At 39.7% G+C, this 20,702-nt stretch overlaps 1 pseudogene; it reads left to right on the top strand.

Annotated features, from left to right (window-relative positions):
• The first annotated feature begins 3,874 nt into the window (after window positions 1-3,874).
• Window positions 3,875-14,360, top strand: LOC110153041 (protein Mis18-beta-like; annotated as a pseudogene).
• Window positions 14,361-20,702: the final 6,342 nt, after the last annotated feature.

Below are 20,702 nucleotides of genomic sequence, written 5' to 3'. Positions count from 1 at the left end.
TGAGACTGTGCACTCAAAACTTCTTGTGCTGCACACTCCAGAGCCTTCATTCTAAGACGGATGAAGCCATCCCTCTACTTCAAGCCCAATTAGTCAAAGACACTGCCCAGAAGCCAATCAGCAGTGCGACTGCAGTCCTGAGGTTTAAAACTGACCAGGAGCAACAAGAAGAAACTCACATTTCATCCAAGAAAAATATCTAAACACTGAAAAACTTCAGTAGTGCGCATGTGTGCGTGTGTGGTGGGGGGGGGAGTTGATTCAAAATAAAATGAAATTCCAAGTAGAAAAAAAAAAAACTGAAACACATATATATACTGAGAAAATACTGTGTCTAACAAAATTAATGCTAGTCCTAGATTATTTTCGGAGTTTTAAAAAGATAGAGAGGAAAGAAGGAAGGAAGTGGGGAGGGAGAGGAAAGAAAAACTATAAAAAGGGAGCATTTTTATACAGAAATCAATGAGAAAGCTATAATCCTTGGTTCTAGATACACTGAAACTACCTTTTCCAATTAGTTAACATTCCTTCACAGCATAGTACTTCTTCTTTATCATTGGGATTGCATAAATTTATGGTTGATGTTGTTTTATACTGGTATGGTTGTATTTTTGTTTTGTTGAGAATGCTTCGTGGACGCTTTTGTGACTAAGACTTAATAATTCACATTTTTTACTACATAAATTATTTGTATCCATATGTAATCTGATGTTTTGAAGATTGACTGGGAAAAAGGCACAAAAAATTTTCAAATAGTATCTCTGGTGCCAGGACAAACCAGGAGCATTATGATCCTAACAGTTGTTCAAAGACTGAATAGTTCTGACTTCCACTGCATACCAGAAGCCCACAAAAAGAAGATAAACTACCAGATTTGACCTTAAAATCTGACATCATCAAATCAGGAGGAAGAATTTCAGCAGCAGAGCACATTAAAACCTCATTCCATTGATCTCCCCAGTTAACACTGTATATTAGAATGGTGTCTATGTGCAACAGGAACCATGTCAGTATCACAAACACTTGCTGTAGGATGTAGATAATGGTAAGAAGACCCTGGTTAATGTTATAAATTTGAGATGGCTTTAATTATGTATTTTTTTTCGAAAAGTTATTCCTACAAGCATGGCTAAGAAACTATGATACCGACATGAATCACAAGGTCAATAAAACCTTTCAAGACTCTGCAAACCTGGTACCTCTGTCTCCTTGACATTCTCCTATTACAATCGAGACAGGCTGTTGAGACTGAGGAGGAGGCTGAATGGACAGCCTGAAGAACATTGTAAATGTTCGTTAAAATCTGAAAGGATTTTGGAGAAGCAGACGGCTCAAAGCAATAAAAATATTGCCAAGTTCTATTGGAGGTTCACCTGAGTTTAGAGGTCACAGATTGATTGTGGTGATTGCATGCCAGATCCCTTAAGTTTGTTTGCACATCTAATCTTCATGACTTTCATATATGTAAATATAATTTTCTTGATTTACAGAATGTAAGTCACTAATATAAGCTTCCATAGCTAGCTAGTTAGGGTTTTGTGGTTGCAGACAATAGAAAATTACTCTGGCTAATATAAGGTAAAAGAAATTTCTTTGAAAGGATGTTTGAAAGCTGACAAAACATATTGGCTAATGAACCAATATATAAAGGATGAAACCAAAGCATTTTCATAGGTCTCACTAGTAGAAATGGATAAACTAACTCTTTAGGACATAGCTGCTTATGTAAATCATTTAATGTCTTTGGATCACTCCACTCAATTAACATTGCTGCATATTATATACAAAAGTTGTCAGGACATGTGAAGTGAAAGTCTCTCAGTGGTGTCCAACTCTTTGCGACCCCCATGGACTATACAATCCATGGAATTCTCTAGGCCAGAATACTGAAGTGGGTAGCCTTTCCCTTCTCCAAAGGATCTTCTCAACCCAGGGATCGAACCCAGGTCTCCCGCACTGTAGGTAGATTCTTTACCAGCTAAGCCACAAGAGAAGCCCAAGAATACTGGAGTGGGTAGCCTATCCCTTCTCCAGCAGATCTTCCTGACCCAGGAATTGAACCAGGTCTCCTGCATTGCAAGCAGATTCTTTACCAACTGAGCTATCAGGGAAGCCCCAGAGCATGCACCTATGATGAATTAAATTTATGACAAAGGAGGCAAGAATATATACTGGAGAAAAAAAGTGTCTCTTCAAATAAGTCGTGCTTGGAAAATTTGACAGCTACACGTGAAAGAATGAAATTAGAACATTCTCTAATACCATACACTAAAATAAACTCAAAATGGATCAAAGACCTAAATGTAAGGCATGGGTGCTAAGTTGCTTCAGTTGTGTCTGACTCTTGGTGGCCCTATGGATTATAGCCCGCCAGTCTCCTCTGTCCGTGGAATTCTTCAGGCAAGAATACTGGAGTGGGTTGACATGCCCTTCTCCAGGAGATCTTCCAGACCCAGGGATTGAACCTGCATCTCCTCTGTCTCCTGCATTGGTAGGTGTATTCTTTACCACTAGTGCCACCTGGGAAGCCCAACTGTGAAGCTCTTAGAGGAAAAACAGTCAGAACACTCATACAAATTGAAGCAATATCTCTTTCAATCCACCTCCCAAAGTAATGAAAAGCAAAAATAAACAAATGGGACCTAATTAAACTTAAAAGCTTTTGCATAAACAAATTGTTTGCAAAAACAATATTTTCTTCCACAAAATGGAAGAGAACATTTACAGATGAAGTGACCAAAAAAGGGTTAATCTCCAAACTTATACTAACAGTTCATTCATACTTCTCCCCAGGGGAATAGGAAGGACTAGTTGGACATGTGAGTTGGGGAGAATAAACAGCTCAGCCCATCCCACCCTTTCTATTAATAGGCCTATGTTTTGCAGAAAGTGGGTCTGATCTCCTCACATGGGCCTCTATTGTTCTATTGGTAGCCTGTGGTTTTCAACTATGCCAGTGACCAGTGAGTAAGTCTGGGAAAAGTGTGTGTCCACGTGGCCATGTCTTCCAGTCAGCTTTATTAAGATAATATTTTGACCTTCATCTTTGTGGCTCATATCTCAATTGATTCTGAATTCAGAAGGAAGAATGGGACAATGTTTATTAGGTACCTGGTACTTGCAAGGGAAAGATTTTCAGCTGGTGTGAACTCTTAGGTCAGGCCCAGGGACCCTGGAGGTATGACCTTAGATTTGCCTTCTTGCTACTTTACTCTCCAGAGTGTAGTGATGTGAGATAAATGTGGAATGTTAGCAGATCAGACCTCACCTGGTTCCAGGAGCATTCTCTGTGAAATCTCTGACTCATGAGTTGCAGCTGCACTGGGAGGCAGGCATGTGACTTGGCACCCATTCCTAAAGAGACTGGGCAGCAAGCGTAAGACATACCCAGGCTGGGGATAGGAAGGGAGGCTGCCCCAAGGTGAAGTTGTCTGAGCCGGCTCTACCTCATTCTTGGGACTGAACCCTGGGGAGTGGAAGAAAGTGGAAGCTGAACCTAACTTGTTGCCAGATGTCAGGAGGCCTCTGCTATTTGGCTTTGTGCATTATTACAGTTTATCTTTCAAAGTTAAGGAAACTGGTGTGGAGGTGGGGAACATGTCTTTGTTGCAGAAGTCGGAAGGTGAAGGAGGGTGAAGAAACCAAGCACCACACTCTGAGAGTTGGAGATAGGACATCGGGCCCAGAGGAGTTAACACTTCCAGCTCTGAGCCCCAAAAAAGCAGTTACAGTTTTTATAGGCAGTGCATGACATCAGACTATGGTGAGCAGTGCCCACTGTTAACAGGCCAGTTTAAACTAGGGGCTCTGCTCACCCCTGAGAACAGCTGTTAGGACACAGCAGGGGGGATGCCTGACCTTTACATAAACAAACATGGTTAAGCGGTATTACAGGAGCTGGGTAATTGACAAGGGTGAGTGAGGTAAGTTTCAGTTCCTAACATTAAGTTTCCATTTCCTGGAAACTATGTAACTTACCTGACTTTGCAAAGAGTAAGCTACAGCAGCAGAAGGGAGCATGAAGTTATTTCTAGCTGGATCTAAGTTTTAAATTTTCCTTTTCATCTTGACTTTTTGTCAATTTTGAGCCAATAAGACCAACCAATATTGAGTAACACAATAAGCAGTCCAGGAAAATTCTAATACTTGGTACCTGCTTTTCAATAATGAGATGAAGTCTTTGTAAGTTCACTTGGTTTTTGCAGTCCATCTATCATTCATTTCAACCCTTATTTCAATTTTCCTTCCTTTTTAATTTTTTTACTTTTATTAAAATATTTTTTTGGCTACGAGTGACATGTGGAACTTCCCTGCACAGGGGACCTAGGACCAAACCCATGCCCTCTGCAGTGGAAGCATGCAGACTTAACCACTGGACCACAAGGAAAGTCCTTTCCTTCCTTTTTCAGAGAAGCAGGATAATAATTAAAAAAAAAAACTTTCCCTCTCATATTTCCTTTCTGTTAGACTCAATTCTGGCAGATGAAATGAAAACTGATTTTCTTCTGGTACAGCCCCTTCTAGTTCATTATTCTTCCCTAGAACACAAGTGATGCTTGAGGCCTGGCAATCATTACTAAGTATGGTAGAGCACAAGACAAAAGGGATTGGTTTCCTTGATGGCCTTATTGAGCAACCATGACTGTCTTAAATTTCCCCTTTCCTAGATTTACTGGTACGTGAGACAAAGAAATTCTTTACTGTTTTTGGCAGTCAAGTGCTGTCTTAATTGATACATTCATCCATTCCATTTCCATGTATGGTAGGCAGAAAAATGGTCCCCTAAAGATGGTGATGGACAGGAAGGCCTGGAGTGCTGCGATTCATGGGGTCTCAAAGAGTCGGGACACGACTGAGAGACTGAACTGAACTGAACTGAAAGATGTCTGTGTCCTAATCTCTTGAACTTGTGAATGTATCACCTTTCATGGCAAAAGGGGCTTTGCAGTCAGGGTTAAGTAAGGATCTCCAGGTGAGAAAAGCATCCTGGATTCTCCAGGTGGACCCAAAGTGATGATAAAAGTCCTTTTACGTGCAAGAGGATGGCAGAAAGAAGATCTGAGAAAGAGATGTGACAACAGAAAGGTCAGAGAAATGCTATGTGCTGGCTTTGAAGGAAGAAGAAGGCCATAAGCTAAAGAATGTGGGTGTCTCACTGATCCCGTTCTTGATGCCAATTGTCTCACCATTCTCACCGTTCACTCAGTTCACTAAACCCAGGGTAGGTAAGGCATGAGTTAAAGAGTCTGGAAAAAGACTTAAGGAGCTGTAGGAACTGCAGACACATTTATTCTCTCCTGGCTGAAGTGGCAGTCATAGCAGCAGACATAACATAACCTAACACACATCACCTCTCTCCTGGCTGACACAGCAGCCATAATAGTATTATCTCCTGGCTGATGCAGCAGGTATAGCAGCAAACTTGCTATATTCTCTCCTCTTGTGGCTAACCCAATGGACACAACCATGACACAGCACTAATGCTGCCACATTCTAGGTGGAGCTCATATATCCCTACAGTACAAAGTAGCTTGTAACCAAGCGAGTACCTCGTGACATGCATGCACAGTGCTACAAATGATTTCAGCTGTTACATAGTCACTATTTACAAAACTGTGGGCTGAGAGAGCCTGAACACACCATCTTGGCTAATTTGCTTTCTCCCCACATTGGGCATCCCCTAGAAGCTGAAAGAAGAAAGGAAATATTTTCCCCTAGAGGCTCCAAAAGAAAACAACATTTATAAAAGCCTGATTTTAACATAGTGAGGCCCGTGTCAGACTTTAACCTACTGAACTGTAAGATAATGAATTTGGGTTAAGCCACTAAATTTGTGGTAATCTGTTACAGCAGCAATAGAAAATGAATGCACTATACTAAGGTCTCTTAACAAATTATGGTTAAGTCCAAAGAAATTGCTTCTTCTCAGTGCAAGATTCCTCTAGCCTTTTTAAAGTCAAGAACAAGGAAAAAAGAGATATAACTTACTTTTTAAGAATTAAAGAAAAAAAAAACCCACCAGCCTAGGAAAAGAATGACAGTTTTTTATAGCCATGGTGTGTGTGTGCTAACTCACTACAGTCATGTCCGACTCTGTGAAACACTATGGACTGCAGGTCGCCAGGCTCCTCTGTCCATGGGGATTCTCCAGGCAAAAATACTGGAATGTGTTGGAGTCGAACCCACATCTCTGAAGTCTCCCGCATTGGCAGGTGGGTTCTTTACCACCAGCGCCACCTGGGAGGCAAACACCAAAGCTGATTTTAAACCTGTTTAATCAGTGACAACTTGCTTCAGTAAACACCTCAGTAACAGGAAACAACTTTCTGTAATCCATGCTTCTAAGACTGATTTTCAACTACTTCTACTTCGTATAAGTATTTTCTCAAACAATAATTTTCATAAACCCTGTATTTGCAAGTCAAGTCAACTTGACTTTTATCATCATAAGCTTTCCCTTACTTAAATGGTAAATTCAGTTTCTAGGTTTCAGATTTTGGGTGATGGTCTCATATTTTGATATATTGTACATTCTTCTAAGGAAAAGACAGTCTTGTTCTTACTTTAACAAGAGTCAAGTAACACAGAGTACTACTATTAAGTGAAGGGAAGTGGGAAGTGGTATGTGAGAATTTGTTGTAATAATGTGAGCAAATAACTTTATATGTTTGTTGTTTAGAACTCTAGATTTGGTAAAGAATCCTCCTACAACCCAGGAGACCCAAGTTCAATTCCTGGTTCAGGAAGATCCGTTGGAGAAGGGATAGGCTACCCACTCCGGGATTCTTGGGCTTCTCTGGTGTCTCAGCTGGTAAAGAATCTGCCTGCAGTGAGGGAGACCTGGATTCAATCCCAGGGTTGGAAGATCCCCCGGAGAAAGGAAAGTCTAACCACTCCAGGATTCTGGACAGGAAAATTCCATGGACTGTATGGTGCATGGGGTTGCAAAGAGCATGACTGAGCGACTTTCACTTTGTTTGACAAACAAAAACCCTAAAAATAAAGTCATTCATGATCCCACATTTTAGTTTTGAAATATTGAAAGTAAGTCCTTATATGTATGTATAGCTGATTCACTCTGCTGTGCAGTAGAAACCAACATACAACATTGTGAAGCAATGAAGTGTATGTGTGTACGCGTGCATACTCAGTCATGTCCTACTCTTTTCAGCTCCATGGACTGCAGCCCACCAGGCTCCTCTGTCCATGGAGTTTTCCAGGTAAGAGTACTGGAGTGTGTTGCCATTTCCTATTCCAGGGAATCTTCCTGATCTAGGGATTGAACCCAGATCTCCTGGGTCTCCTGCATTGACAGATGGATTCTTTACCACTGAGCCACCTGGGAAGCAGCTATACTTCAATAGAAATTAATATTAAAAAATAAAGTCTTCCCTGATCTACTTCCTACCAATCCCATTCAACAGAGGTGATTGCTAATAACAATTTTGTGTGTACTTTTTCAGATATAGATTTAGGCACAAGATGTTATAATAAGCCTATTTTAACCAATTGCCATGGTGTTGCTAGGGTTTTTGGAATATATTTTATATATTTGAATATAGTTTAGTATTTTAGCATGGTTGTAAACTTCTTGAGAATGATAGTCACAATATATTCATGTCTACACAACAGATTACATTACCTAATAGGTTTCAAACTGTGGTGTTGGAGAAGACTCTTGAGAGTCCCTTGGACTGCAAGGAGATCCAACCAGTCCATCCTAAACGAGATCAGTCCTGAATATTCATTGGAAGGACTGATGTTGGAGCTGAAACTCCAATACTTTGGCCACCTCATGTGAAGAGCTGACTCATTTGAAAAGACCCTGATGCTGGGAAAGATTGAGGGAAGGAGGAGAAGGGGAAGACAGAGGATGAGATGGTTGGATGGCATCACTGACTCGATGGACATGAGTTTGGGTGAACTCCGGGAGTTGGTGATGGACAGGGAGGCCTGGCGTGCTGTGGTTCATGGAGTTGCAAAGAGTCGGACACAACTGAGCGACTGAACTGAACTGAACTGATGATAACTTTTCCTGTGCAGATTTTTTTTAAATATATGACTGCATTTCTCAAGCTTTTCCTTAGTTTCTTTTGAGCTTGTGTTGCAATTAAAAGGATAAAAGAGAAATGAGTTTTTCTTTTCTTTCCTGAGAACAAAGAAGATAACAGGAGGCAGGCATGATCACTCCTAGTTTTTACTTTGTTCCTAATCTGTAGTCTGTGACTAAATTTGCTTTTCTGTCCCCTAACGCTGCATGAACTACATTTTGAACCTATTGTCTTTTGACGCAATGCTAGTTACATCCTGTATCTGGTGCTCACCTTTATAGCACTTTCTTTGAAGATCACGCCTTGCAGCTTTTTCTCTTTTTGCATTACAGAAAGAAGGCTACAGAACAATACACAAAAGACAATGGGCCCAACTATCTGGCTACCAGATTGCCAGATCCAATTACTGGGCCACCTGACACCAACCTATGACTGTTTGTGAAACAATGCAAAAGGAAGAATACAAGATCCTTACACCTTTGTTCCTCATCAGCTACCCCTGTCTGGGAGCCATCTTCTTATATAAGCCCCTGCAACCCCTCATGGAGAGGGGAGAGGCACAGTTCTTGATGCATGAGCCTCCACTGGCTTAAGATTAAAGCCACCTTTCTATTTCTTCCAAACTCTGTCTCTATGGTTTTTTATTTGGCTTTGGTAGGCAGACAAAGTCAAGATTTTAGTGGCAACAATGTAGGAAACTACATTTAAATTTCTCAGAAGATTTATTCTAGTATTTGGATAATTGCATTTTTTCCATCTTAATTTTTTTTACATTTAAAAAATTATAGTTGATAAGCAGTGTTTCCATTTTAATCTTTGATTACCTGGGATCTATCTTGGTTATAATGTGAAATATGGATCCAAGTTTTTGGGTTTTTTTTCACACCAGTTATCCTCAAACAACACTCAACATCCAACAACTGCCAACATCAGCTGGGTCATCAAAAAGCAAGACAGTTCCAGAGAAACACCTATTTCTGCTTTATTGACTATGCCAAAGCCTTTGACTATGTGGATCACAATAAACTGGAAAATTCTGAAAGAGAAGGGAATATCAGACCACGTGACCTGCCTCCTGAGAAATCTGTATGCAGGTGAGGAAGCAACAGTTAGAACTGGACATGGGACAACAGACTTGTTCCAAATAGGAAAAGGAATACGTCAAGGCTGTATATTGTCACCCTGCTTATTTAACTTATATGCAGAGTACATCATGAGAAACCCTGGGCTGGAGGAAGCACAAGCTGGGATCAAGATTACCGGGAGAAATATCAATAATCATAATCTCAGATATGCAGATGACACCACCCTTGTGGCAGGAAGTGAAGAACTAAAGAGCCTCTAGATGAAAGTGAAAGAGGAGAGTGAAAAAGTTGGCTTAAAGCTCAACATTCAGAAAACTAAGATCATGGCACCCAGTCCCATCACTTCACAGCAAATAGATAGGGAAACAGTGGTAGACTTTATTTTTTTGAGCTCCAAAGTTACTGCAAATGGTGAACTGCAACCATGAAATTAAAAGACTTTTACTCCTTGGAAAAAAAGCTATGACCAACCTAGACAGCATATTAAAAAGCAGAGACATTACTTTGCCAACAAAGGTCCATCTAGTCAAGGCTATGGTTTTTCCAGTAGTCATATATGGATATGAGAGTTGGACTATAAAGAAAGCTGAGCACTGAAGAATTGATGCTTTTGAACTGTGGTGTTGTAGAAGACTCTTGAGAATCCCTTGGACTGCAAGGAGATCCAACCAGTCCATCCTAAAGGAAATCAGTTCTGGGTGTCCATTGGAAGGACTGATGCTGAAGCTGAAACTCCAATACTTTGGCCACCTCAGGCAAAGAGCTGACTCATTTGAAAAGACCATGATGCTGGAAAAGATTGAAGGCAGAAAGAGAAGGGGATGACAGAGGATGAGGTGGTTGGATGGCATCACTGACTCAGTGGACATGAGTTTGAGTAAACTCTGGGAGTTGGTATTGGACAGGGAGGCCTGGCATGCTGCAGTCCATGGGATTGCAAAGAGTCCGACATGACTGAGAAACTGAACTGAACTGAACTGATCCTCAAACATGCATTGAATAGTCCATAGTACTTTAAAATATCACCTTATCACAGGCTAATTTATTCATGCAATTGCATCTATTGCTGGATTCCGTTCTGCTCTGTTGATGTGTCTATTTGCACACTAGCCCATACTGCTATAATTACAGCTCTAAAGCAGGTTTTCGTCTCTGGTTTTACTAGCTCGCTGTCATTTTTCTTCTTCATCAGACATGTTCTCATTTAAATTTTTTCTCTATAAATTTTAGAATTAGTCTGTCTCTTAAAATTTTTTCTTAGAATCATGGTAGATTTTATAGATTAATTTAGAAGAATGTAAGTTTTATGATATTAAGTCATCCTATCCTATGCTTTTCCATTTATTCAAAGCTTTTGTTTCCCTTGGTAGTTAGTTAAAAGATTTCTTTGTGTATTGCATTTTCTAATAGCTTATTCCCAAGAATTCAATCTTTTGTGTTGCTATTGTAACTAGATGTTTTTGAACTGATTGTTGTTTGTATCTATGAAATGGAATGATTTCTGAATATTCAAATTTAAGGACTATATTTTCCATTTCTGAAAAATAGGCTATTGGAATTTCAATAGATTGATTTGGGTGCATATCATCAATTCATAAACACAGGTACCTTTTCAATTTCAAGTTTTCTTTAATATAGAATTGCAGGGGGCTCTGAATAGCCAAAACAATCTTGGAAAAGAAAAGTTGGAGGACTCACACTTCCCCACTTCAAAACTTATTTCAAAACTACAGTAATCAGACTGTGTGGTACTGGCATAAATAGAATAAATTGAGAAATAACCTATATAATTATGATCAATTCATTGTTAATAATGGTATTAAGGCAATAAACAGGAGAAAGAACTGTCTTTAGCAAATAATTCTTTAATTTCTTTCAGTGGTGTTTTGTTTTTTGACTATAAACCATCCACTGTTTTTGGTTAAGTTTCAGTATTTTACTCTTCTTGATGCTTTGTGAATGAAATTGTTTTCTTAATTTCATTTTTGGATTGTATTACTACCTTATAGAAATACAGCTATTTTATATATTGATATTATATCTCTGCAACATTGCTAAATTCATTTATTAGTCCTAGTAAATTTGTAGTTTCTTCAGAATTGTCTTTAAATAAGATTGTTATATGCTGGGACTTCCCTGGTGGTCCAATGATTAAGACTTCAACCTTGTAGGAGACAGGCCTACTAAAAGGCCTGGCTAAAGAATTAGGCAATCTTGATGAGAGGATATGACTCAGCATGTAACTCCTGAAGGAATCCAAGAAGGAACAAAAGAAATCTTGAAAGCAGGATGTAGGCCTGGGAGTGGAAAGCCATCAACAGACTGTTCCTATCTTTAGCACCTGGGAGGTACTTAAAGATTAATTAGAATGGTAGCACTGACATCAGGAAGAAGGCTGCTTGGCCGTGGAGGCATATTTCTGGAACTGCAAAGCAGCCACGGGGTGACTTCTGTGATGGGGCTATTAAGGCGATTGATGAACCTTCTTTTTCGCACGTGGTGAAAGGGTCTTCACCACTTGGCCCCACAGGGCTGGGACTGGAGGAGCTGTCATCTGCTGCGATGACTGCAGCCCGAGAGGTGGTGCACGCAGTGCCACGCCGTGCTCACTGACTGTGTTCACCTCGCCTGGGACCTGTTGCAGTACCTCGGGCTGTGGTCTTCTCCAGAGTCACAAATAATGTAGTTTTGGAGGCTCCGTTCCTAGTAGGCATTGAAGGTCACTCAAAGGCAACACTTAACCTTTTATTCTATAGTTCCTGTGAAATTCCCATTGGTTTCCACCTGTATTCTACCATGCTGCCCTGGTTGCCTTGAGAGGTCACTTCTGCCTTTCCAGTGACAAAATGGTGTGCTTCAGTTCAGTTCAGTTCAGTTCAGTCGCTCAGTTGTGTCCGACTCTTTGCAACCTGGTGAACCACAGCACACCAGGCCTCCCTGTCCATCACCAGCTGCCAGAGTTTACACAAATTCATGTCCACTGAGTCGGTGATGCCATCCAACCATCTCATCCTCTGTCATCCCCTTCTCCTCCTGCCTTCAATCTTTCCCAGCATCAGGGTCTAATCAAATGAGTCATCTCTTCACATGAGGTGACCAAAGTATTGGAGTTTCAGCTTCAACATCAGTCCTTCCAATGAACACCCAGGACTGATCTCTTTAGGATGGACTGGTTGGATCTCCTTGCAGTTCAAGAGACTCTCAAGAGTCTTCCCCAACATCACAGTTCAAAACCATCAAATCTTCGTTGCTCAGCTGTCTTTATAGTCCAACTCTGAAATCCTTACATGACCACTGGAAAAACCATAGCCTTGACTAGATGAACCTTTGTTGACAATGTAATGTCTCTGCTTTTTAATATGCTGTCTAGGTTGGTCATAACTTTCCTTCCAAGGAGTAAGCGTCTTTTAATTTCATGGCTGCAATCACCATCTGCAGTGATTTTGGAGCCCCCAAAAATAAAGTCAGCCACTGTTTCCACTGTTTCCCCATCTATTTGCCATGAAGTGATGGGACCAGATGCCATGATCTTAGTTTCCTGAATGTTGACCTTTAAGCCAACTTTTTCACTCTCCTCTTTCACTTTCATCAAGAGGCTCTTTAGTTCTTCACTTTCTGCCATAAGGGTGGTGTCATCTGCATATCTGAGGTTATTTATATTTCTCTTGGCAGTCTTGATTCCAGCTTGTGCTTCATCCAGCTCAGCGTTTCTCATGATGTACTCTGCATATAAGTTAAATAAGCAGGGTGACAATATACAGCCTTGACATACTCCTTTTCCTGTTTGGAAACAGTCTGTTGTTCCATGTCCAGCTCTAACTGTTGCTTCCTCACCTGCATACAGGTTTCTCAAGAGGCAGGTCAGGTGGTCTGGAATTCCCATCTCTTTTGGAATTTTCCACAGTTTATTGTGATCCACACAGTCAAAGGTTTTGGCATAGTCAATAAAGCTGAATGAAAACTGACCTTGTCCAGTCCTGTGGCCACTGCTGAGTTTTCCGAATTTGCTGGCATATTGAGTGCCTATTTAAGTTATATGGAGAGTACATCATGAGAAACATTGGGCTGGAGGAAGCAAAAGCTGGAATCAAGACTGCTGGCAGAAATATCAATAACCTCAGATATGCAGATGACACCACCCTTATGGCAGAAAGTGAAGAACTAAAGAGCCTCTTGATCAAAGTGAAAGAGGAGAGTGAAAAAGTTGGCTTAAAGCTCAACATTCAGAAAACTAAGATCATGGCATCCGGTTCCATAACTTCATGGCAAATAGATGGGCAAACAGTGGAAACAGTGGCTGACTTTATTTTTGGAGGCTCCAAAATCACTGCAGATGGTGATTGCAGCCATGAAATTAAAATATGCTTACTCCTTGGAAGGAAAGTTATGACCAACCTAGACAGCATATTGAAAAGCAGAGACATTACATTGTTGACAAAGGTCCATCTAGTCAAGGCTATGGTTTTTCCAATAGTCATGTATGGATGTGAGAGTTGGACTATAAAGACAGTTGAGCACCAAATATTTGATGCTTTTGAACCTCGGTGTTGGAGAAGACTCTTGAGAATCCCTTGGATTGCAAGGAGATCCAACCAGTCCATCCTAAAGGAAATCAGTCCTGGGTATTCATTGGAAGGACTGGTGCTGAAGCTGAAACTCCAATACTTTGGCCACCTGATGTAAAGAGCTGACTCATTTGAAAAGACCTGATGCTGGGAAAGATTGAGGGCAGGAGGAGAAGGGGATGACAGAGGATGAGATGGTTGTATGGCATCACCGACTCGATGGACATGAGTTTGGGTAAACTCTGGGAGTTGGTGATGGACAGGGAGGCCTGGCGTGCTGCGGTTCATGGGGTTGCAAAGAGTCAGACACGACTGAGCAACTGAACTGACTGATAAAGCTGAAATAGATGTTTTTCTGGAACTCTTTTTGCTTTTTTGATTATCAAGCGGATGTTGGCAATTTGATCTCTGGTTCCTCAGCCTTACCTCTTAAAAAAGAAATCCATAGTAAATTTATCTGAGATGGATATCCCCAATGTACCTCTACAAGAAAAGATTGCAGAGCTGAAAGAGAAGATAGTGTTAACACATACTCGCTTAAATTCACTCATACAGATTTGAAGGAACTGCCTCTTGACCAGTCCAAGCTAACTAATTCAGAATCAAAGCTTGAGTATCAGAGGCAGGCCTTATTGCTATCTTTTGTCCAGGTTTCATAGCTATTTGTCTTAAGAATTCATTTTGGCTTCTTATCAGTTTCATAATATTTATTTTTGAAAACATTCTGATTGCAAATTTAAGAATTAAGAGCCAAGATCCCATGAATGCTCTAACCTAAAGATGCATGATTGGCCTGAAAATAGAGTTGTACTTCTGTTAATTAATTATTATTTCTACATGGAGCAATTGTCATATGAATACTGAGAAATCATTTTTTTCTTACATGAAATACAAGTACATACATATTCTTTAGGTAATGTTTAATAAGTTAACTGCATAATATATATTTATCTTTACCTTTTCAGTTTTAAACTGAACTTAGCAGGATAGTAATAAAAGGAATGATAAAAACATCAAATAATCACTGAATGCTGTTTTTTCATTATTTTGCTTTATTTAGCACTGTGGCTCAGTAGCTTATCATAGTATTCATTTAATAAATAGCTATAAAATATTATGCTAGCTGCCGGAAATAAGCAAAAACACCTATTCTGTATCTTTGGAGCTTAAAATCTAGTTAGAGATGGACATTCAAATAACCACATTAAGGCATTTAAAATTATAACTGTGGTAAGAGTTTTGAAGAAAAGGGACATAGAGAAATAAACACATATAGCAGGTAACTGACCTGGTTTGGGGGTCAGGTAAGGTCTTTCTGTGGAAGTGTTTCAGCAGTGGTCTGGAAGATTAGTAAGGGTTAATAAGCTGATAGAGGGACGGCTTATATGAAGGCCCTGTGAGGCCCCTAAAAAGGCATGTAGGAGTTGTAATAATGTCCAGAAACCAGAGCAAAGCCTTATTGGCCTCATGAAGGATATTTGTTTTTATCCCAACAACAATGAAAAGCTCTTGAAGAATTTTAAAGGAGGAAGCCTATGACAGAATGAAATTTTCTTTTTCAGAATCTCCTTATGATTGTCCTGTGAGGAACAGGTGAGAGGGTAGCAAGCAGACCTGGAGGGGCTGGCACTAGTACAGTCAAGAGACGATACAGCCAAAGGGTGGTGTGCAGACAGGGTAACATGGTTCAGACGTGGCTAGTAGATTTAATTGCAAGTTCTTTCCCTTTTTGACTTCATAAAGGATATTTTCCTTTAAAAGTATGTTAGAGAGAAAATTCTGACTTGCTTTATGCTTTTCAGTTTGCAAAATTTGGTTATGTAAGGAGGAAGCCTCTGGCAACAAACAGTACCAGAAAAGCTCTTTCTACTCCTGAAGAATGAGACACAATAATAGTCTCTATTGAATCATCCTGGGATTTGTACTGTGTATGGGTATGTCTACCTCAACATATTTTCTTTACCTAAATTAAGCTCTTCTTACGTAGCTATTTTCCTTAACCTTTGGATTTGCTGTTTTGGTAAGCTTTCAATGGAAAATTTGGAGAAGGCGATGGTACCCTACTCCAGTGCTCTTGCCTGGAAAATCCCATGGCGGAGGAGCCTGGTAGGCTGCAGTCCATGGGGTCACTAGTAGTTGGACACGACTGAGTGACTTCACTTTCACTTTTCACTTTCATGCATTGGAGAAGGAAATGGCAACCCACTCCAGTGTTCTTGCCTGGAGAATCCCAGGGATGGGGGAGCCTGGTGGGCTGCCGGCTATGGGGTCGCACAGAGTCGAACACGACTGAAGCGACTTAGCAGCAGCAGCAACAGCAGCAATAGAAAATTAAATGCTTGGATTTGACATCGGAAAAAAAAAGATAACTAGGTCCTTGTCCTTGAGGAAGAAAAACAGGAATACAAAAATTTTAAATGTTAACTGCCCAGCGTTACCATTGAAGGCCATCTGACCTGCTATGCTCATGTAAGCACGTACAAGCAAGTCTCAAAAAGTATAATAAAGCAGACTTGAGATCAGTTTGGGCACCTTCACCTCGTGGTGGTGTTGGTCCCCTAATCCACTCTGTAACTTTCTTGAGTGTTTCTCATTCTTTCCCTATGCCGTGCTTTCAGGAACCTGTGCTGTTGAGCTTGACTCGACATCACCTTCCAGTGCAGGGGATCCGGGTTTGATCCAAGATCTGGGAGCTAAGATCCCATGTGCCCTACAGCAAAGATGCTAGAACATAAACAACAGGAGCAATACTATAAGTATGTGTGTGCTAAGTAGCTTCAGTCATGTCCGACTCATAGTTTTTTTGGCTATGCTGCTTGGGTCCCTCCATCCATGGGGATTCTCCAGGCAAGAATACCTGAGTGGGTTGCCATGTCCTTCTCCAGGAGATCAAACCAGTGTCTATTTCTCCCACATTGGCAGGTGGGTTCTTTACCACTAGCACCACCTGGGAAACCCCAAGAAATATTGTACAAATTCAATAAAGACGTTTTTTTTTTAAAAAAAAAAGATTGTTATCTGCAGAACAAGAATGTTATTTATTTCATCTTCTTGCATAATTGCCCTGACTAGAAACTTCAGTACAATGTTGAATAGAACTGACAAGACCAGGTATACTTTATACTTTTAATTTTTCCTGAAATTATAAAGGTAGTTGTATTAGCTAGAAAGTGTTAGTGGAAATAGTAGTCATCCTTTTTTAAAACTTTTGTTAATAAGAGTGCCTGTAATATTTTCCTATTGAACATAAGCTAGTTTGGGGGTTAAAATAAATTCATGTTAAGGAAGTGCCCTATATTCTTATTCTTTTAATGACATTTTTGATTCAAAAATAGGTGTTACATGTTTTATCAAATTATTTTCAGTCTGTGGAATTGATCTTTCTCAGATCTATTCACAAAATATATGTCCTGAGAACTTCCCTGGTGATCCAGTTGTTAAGAATTTGCCTGCCAATACAGGGAATACATGTTCCCTAATCTGGGAACTAACATTTATTCACATGCTGCATTTACTGAGCCCATGGACACTAGAGACCATACTTTGCAACAAGAGAAACCATTATAATAAGAAGCCCGGCACCACAACTGGAGAGCAGCCCCCACTCACCAGAGCTAAAGAAAGCCCCTAAAGAGCAACAAAGAGCCCTTGAATTGCAACAAAGACCCAGCAAAGCAAGAAAGAATAAAGAATTTAAAATATATATCTGTCATAAGATTTAATCATTCTTGTATTCCTGAAATAAACTCCATTTTGTCGAGTTATTGCTTTATAATATTGCAGAATTTGTTTCCTAATATTTTATTTAGTATTATTTCATCCATATTCACAAGTGAGGTTAATAATTAGTTTTTTTCCCCCTCCAGTCTTTGTCAGATTTAGTATTGAAATTATTCTTGCTTTGTATAACATATTTGGACAGTTTGTTTCTTTATGTGATGGGATAGCTTAAATAATTTTGGCATTGTGTGTTCCTGAAAGGTGCAACATAACCACCTATGAGAAGCACTTGGTGCTTTTTTTGTACTTTCTTCTTTGAATTTAAAAAAAAAAAAAATCATTTATCAAAAGTCATTTTACTGACAAAATAGATATATTTTGAAATATATCAATATATTTTGAAATATATTAGTTTTATATTCATATAGTGGCGGCCTCTAAACTTTTTACAGAAAATGTACAGACTGTTTATCTTTGGATATGTACATATTTTACACATTTTGCAATTTAACAAATAATTATATTAGTAAATACATCCTCTAATGTATTTACTCAGGATGTATAGTTAAGACATTTCTTGTTTGTTTACTTAAGGCATTTGCCTGGTCATCATTGTTGTTGTTGTTTAGTCAATAAGTTGTGTTGACTCTTTTGGGACCTCATGGACTGTAGCCTGCTAGGCTCTTCTGTCCATGGGATTTTCCTGACAAGCATACTTCAGTGGGTTTCCATTTCCTTCTCCAGGGGATCTTTCTGACCCAGGGATCAAACCCAGGTCTCCTGCATTGTCAGGTGGATTCTTTACCACTGAGCCACCTAGGAAGCCCTTGCCTGGTCACTAAGGATACCCAAACTGTGCAGTCTCATTAGGTCGGGGTCATCTTTCCTCTAGGATGTGTTAGGAATAATAGTTTATGCAGGAGAGTTGAGGGAGAAAACTAGGTCCCTCATTTGTACGTTCTTTTATGGTAATTAAATTGTTTAGATTTGTTTTGAGATCAGTGTCTGTACATGATATTTTCTTGAAAAAGAAACCATTTTATCTAGAATTTCCAGCTTTTTGCTTTTGTTCTTAATTAACTTAGCCAACAGTTTGCTTTTTCAAGCAACCAGCTTTTGGGTTATTTAATTCTATAGTTTTTTGGTTTTATTTTCCAACTAACTGGTTTCTTTTATCTTTTTAATCCCTTCTTTCTGTTTTCTTGGGACTAATTTTGCTGATCTTTCTTTAATTTCACTTGGACACCAATTTCATTTGTTTTTATTCTTTCTTATTAGTTAATATAGTGAAATTTTCTAGCTGCTTTGTGATTTACTCCCCTGTGAATAAGACCTAGCTTGGAATATTTGTAGGGCTAGATTCTAGGATATGTTTGTGTCAGAATAACTTGGAATATATGCAATTTATATATGCTTAAAAATAAAAATTATTTAAGCAGGCACTGATAAAAGGTTGGTCAAACTTATTGCTTGACATAACTTTTGTCTGTTAAAGGAAGTAGACCTTGAACTTTATGCAAACTTTCTTTGCTGTAATTTGCTCCGCCTAAGACCCAAACTCCACCCCACGTACCTAACCACTGACTAATATTTCCTCCCATGATCTTCCTGTTTTTGCAATGTTTGCCATGGTTCATTAAGGTCAGGACTTTCCTTACCAATTTTAGCATACCACTTCCTCTTTTCACAGCCACCTGCCCCATGGTCTCTGCATATAAAGCTGTGCTTGGGCATTCCTTCTCATAGATGTTTCTGGCTTAAATTTTGAGTATCTCCATATTGCCGTAGTCTCTTTTAACGAAGTGTTGCCTTGCTAATGTCCAGACTCACAGTTCTGCTTTGAAATCAAAACAGTTTGAAAAATACTTTGATTCCTCGAATTACACTGACTTTTTAAAAAATTGAAGTATAGTTGGTTTACAACCAGTCCATCCTAAAGGAGATCAGTCCTGGGTGTTCATTGCAGGGACTGATGTTGAAGCTGAAACTCCAATACTTTGGCCACCTCATGTGAAGAGTTGACTAATTGGAAAAGACCCTGATGCTGGGAGGGGTTGGGGGCAGGAGGAGAAGGGGACGACAGAGGATGAGATGGCTGGATGGCATCACCGCCTCAATAGACATGGGTTTGGGTAGCTTCTGGGAGTTGGTGATGGACAGGGAGGCCTGGCGTCCTGTGATTCATGGGGTGGCAAAGAGTCGTACACGACTGAGCAACTGAACTGAACTGAACTGAGTTGGTTTACAATACTAAATTAGTTTTAGGTACACATTCTAGTGATTCAGTATTTTTTTGGTTTATACTGCATTAAAAGTTATTGTAAGCAAATAGCCATAATTCCCTGTACTATACAGTAAATATATCCTCATTCCCTTACCACTTTATGCATAGTAATTTGTATCTATTAATTTCATTCTCCTAATGTCTTTCCTCCCTTACTTCTCCCCTTTGGTAACCACTAGGTTGTTTTCTATATCTGTGAGTCTGTTTCTGCTTTGCATATACATTTATTTGTACCATTTTTTTAGATTCGACATATGAGTGCTATCACAAAGTATTTGTCTTTCTCTGTCTGATTTATTTACTTAGCATAATACCCTCCAAGTCAGTCCATATGGCAAAGGACAAAATTTCATTCCTTTTTATGGCTGAGTAATATTCCATTGTGTACATATATACATAGTACATCTTCTTATCACAATTATATATATTTATAGGCTGTGCTTTTTTTGTTGCAGCACTCAGGCTTCTCTAATTGTGGCAGGCAAGCTTAGTTGCCCCACAGCATGTGGGATCTTATTCTCTGACTAGGGATTGAACTTATGTCCCCTGCACTGGAAGGATTCTTAACCACTGACCACTAAGGAAGTTCCAATCCAATCATCTGTTGATGGGCATTTGGTTTCCCTCCATATCTTGGCTATTGTAAACAATGCTGCTATGAACACCAAGGTGTATATATCTTTTCAAATTAGTGTTTTTGTACATTTGCTGGATTATACAGTAGTTCTTCCCTACCATAGGATTTCCCTAATGTCTCAGTTGGTAAAGAATCTGCCTGCAATGCAGGAGACCTGGGTTCAATCCCTGGGTCAGGAAGATCCCCTGGAGAAGGGAATGGCAACCCACTCCAGTACTCTTGCTTGAAGTATTCCATGGACAGAGGAGCCTGGTAAGCTACTGTCCATGGGGTCACACATGAGTATGACACAAAAGAGTATGACACAACTGAGTGATTAACACTTTCATGGCAGTTCTATTTTTCATTTTTTAAGGAACC

This window comes from Odocoileus virginianus, chromosome 23, assembly GCF_023699985.2.
Source record: "Odocoileus virginianus isolate 20LAN1187 ecotype Illinois chromosome 23, Ovbor_1.2, whole genome shotgun sequence".
NCBI lineage: Eukaryota > Metazoa > Chordata > Mammalia > Artiodactyla > Cervidae > Odocoileus > Odocoileus virginianus.
This window is presented reverse-complemented; position numbering and strand designations above follow the sequence as displayed.